This window comes from Sinocyclocheilus grahami, unplaced genomic scaffold, assembly GCF_001515645.1.
Source record: "Sinocyclocheilus grahami isolate Dianchi unplaced genomic scaffold, SAMN03320097.WGS_v1.1 scaffold12125.1, whole genome shotgun sequence".
NCBI classification, from domain to species: Eukaryota; Metazoa; Chordata; class Actinopteri; order Cypriniformes; family Cyprinidae; genus Sinocyclocheilus; species Sinocyclocheilus grahami.
The window spans coordinates 20,325-23,636 of NW_015514233.1; the positions used below are offsets into that span (position 1 = coordinate 20,325).

Here is a 3,312-nt window from a genome sequence, read left to right on the forward strand (position 1 = left end):
TTTTTTTTAATTCAGTGCTGGAAACAAGCTTCCATAAAAATACGCATGTAACGCCTGAATCCAACTAGCTATTTTCTTAGTTTTATTTAAAAACTTGTATTTTGTGCAATGCACATGCAAACGAATATGTGAATCGGATTGCAAAATTTAAGGTTCATATAAACTTTCAAAATCTGAAATTAGATTGCATTTTTTTCGGATTAATGAAAAATAGTGCATGTAAACATACCTAGTCACTTGTTTCATCTGGGAATGAATCAGTGTTTTTGAACGAATCATTTGAGTGAATGATTTATATGACTCCCTCATAAAGACAGAACAATGTTGAATAATTAGCCTTTGGTTTATCATTAGTCTGTGTGTTAAAAGATACATCAAATAATACAATTATTATTTCATTATTTATCTATAAAATATTTTTTCTTTTATGTGTAGGGTTAGGGTTAATATGCATGTGTGGGATGTTGCAGTGTCAGGCAGAGAGGGTACTGGGTTGACCGTGTGTGTGTGTGTGTAAGCTTGAGGATGCTACTGATGTTATCAGTCTCATCAGAGCATGAAGCTTTAACAGTGCAGTGCCGCTCTGTACTGCTGTCCTCTGGACCTTAGGATGATCTTATCCACTCACTCATAGGCAGTCCTGGATGGTGGAGGTCAAAGGTCATGTGCCATGCTACAAAACAGAGAAAATGAGTCTGTGTAAGAAAGAACAGAGCACAGCGGGGATTTCCTGGAGTGTTTTTCACTCTGATTTACCTCCCACGTTCATTCCTCCAGGCTGAACGGTACTGTCAGCCAGTCAGTTCGGACTGCCAATGAACAGGAAGTGAAACTGAGAGAATCAGACTGATGGCACAGAGGATAACGAAGAGATAATTAGGTGTGATGGAGAGAGCAATGGTGTTGATTACTCTATCATAAAATAAGCATTCTGGCTGAGATGATCTGTTCATTTTTATCTAAAGTAGTGATTTTGTAGATGTTAACTTTCTCCTCCTTTACTCCAGTCTTCAGTGTCACATGATCCTTCAGATGTCATTCTAATATGCTGATTTGGTGCTCAACTTAATAATGTACAGTATGAAAAATGTATAATTATTTTGAGGTTTGTCAAAGATAACGTTATTAGTAATTCTTTGTGATAAATTTAAATGAGCATTAGATGACGGCAAATGTGATCTAAATGTAAAAATTATACAAAAGGCATGTAGAATTAAATATCCAATATTAATCAATACTGATAATGGACTCCAACATCATGGCAGCGTGTTCTGCATGGACAAACACCACTCACATTTTCTTCAGACCACCTCCATCATTTTTCTACTGGGATTTGGATTGATTTCAAATTGACGTAATTTGTTTAGTGAAATGGAAACACCTCAGTTATTCGCAAGCTGTCTTTCTTATTTTGTCCAATGACAAAAACAGATTTTAATGTTAAAATGCCTCTGTAAATCCAGCCTTCGGTGTGAAATGTTGCTGAGTACAGTGTGTGCAACCCCAGCTGCTTTTACTGAGTAAACTGACAGAATGTTCCTGCACAGATTGAAGGAAACAAAGTGGTTTGGATGATTAGCTCATTGAAGTCTGTTGCACGTTTGGCATTTGCTGTGTCGAACTGCATGTGATGGGGAAAATAGCACATTGTGATGCCGCTGAATGTATTTAGAGGTAATGTGTGGATATGAGGTCACGTCCCATAGGAAGGTCCTCGTGACAGACAAGAAGCGGGATGAGTGTTTTATTTCCAAAAGGAAACTGTGTCCAGCTTTGGCCTCTTCCTCACACATCCAGCCTCCGTCTAACGGTTTTTCTCTCTCTCTTTTTCCTCTCCATTCAGGTCAGAAAACCGACTACTGCCTTGCCAGGTGAGTGCTGTGGGAAAGCCAAGCCAACAAAACCAAACAAGATGCAAACATTTATGCTCAAGAATTAATTTAGCACACATGCAGATGTCTCAGGGCCATTTATAGATGAATATCTTGTCTAGACACATTCATCTTTTATTCACATCTGCTGATTTATTTATTGAGGCCAGTAGTAGGTGATTTACTCTGCAGTTATAATGGAGTACGGAAATGGGAACGGACCTTTAAACAAGAGTTCACAGAAGAGACAAAACAAGTGCTTTCACAACAAACACTACTGAAAGCCTTTCTGTGTGTGTGTTTAAGGCCAGTGTATTAAAATAGGACCCTTCTCGGGAGGGTAATTTCTACTGGTCTAATGGCCACAGGCAGTTTGTAAATTGAATGTGGAGGGAAATTAGAGGGAAAATTATCCATCGTAATGACAGAGCTTTCTCTTTTTCTTTCCATCGCTCTCTTGCTTGTGTCCATCAGCGGACGGAGGAACTCCACTGTTTGGAAACAGGTAATTATCACCAGTCACTGGTAGAACTGACTCAGAATTGATTCTGGATCAATCCACTAAAGATCATAATCAGTTACTGTTGAAATCCGTATGCAGGACAAAACATTACAGTGGTGTGCAGTGCTGGGAAAACGATGTATGTCATAAAATAGTGTGCTGCCACTGTGAAAACAAACAAAACTTTACATAACTTTAAACTTCAAGTGCAAAAAGGTGTTAGCTGTTCACTTTATATTTAAAGGAAATGTGTTCACTCAGGACATAGTTTGTCATACAATTGAAACTGCTACAGCAAACAAGATGTGCACTATGTGTTTATGAATGGGTTGTATGTTTGTTTGTGTATTTCTTTAAGTATTTATTTATATTGATGTAATTTATTATTTATTTATTTCATGCATTTGTTTTCCTTTTTTTGTTTGTTTATGCTCATTCTGATGTGGCCTTTTATTTACTCAGAGCAAAAGACACTGATACTAGGTTATTATTATTAATTTATTATTTTTCTTTTTATGCAATTATTTTTATTTAGCTGGAATGAAAGCAATTATTTGTACTGAGACAATGCTTTTTAGATTTTCAGTCTCCCCAAACAACCCATAAAAAATAGTTAAAATAAATAATTCATAATCTAATTAAATCAATAAATTAATTTAATTAATAATATAATTAAATAAAATAAATACTAAAATAATTAGTCTAAAATAAATTACTAAATAAATAAATGTAATACATGAAATAAAGATTATATTAAAATAAATAAATAGTATGAATACTGTTTATTCATTTAATAAATAGTATTCATACTATTTATTTATTTTAATATTATTATTGTTATTTATTATATTATGAATCTATTTATAATTAAACAACAATCAAGGACATCAGAGTTCAATGAGGTCACTCTCCTGATAAACAGTATATACATACAGTGGG

General features: G+C 34.8%; 1 long non-coding RNA gene across 1 annotated transcript in view; it reads left to right on the forward strand.

Moving 5' to 3' along the window:
* The window catches only part of LOC107578814 (uncharacterized), a 3,140-nt gene extending 763 nt beyond the window's left edge, over positions 1 to 2,377 (forward strand). The window contains exons 2-3 of the long non-coding RNA XR_001608390.1: positions 1,844 to 1,871; positions 2,346 to 2,377. This is a non-coding gene — a long non-coding RNA (uncharacterized lncRNA). The remainder of the gene's footprint in view (positions 1 to 1,843; positions 1,872 to 2,345) is intronic.
* The last annotated feature ends 935 nt before the right edge of the window (positions 2,378 to 3,312 follow it).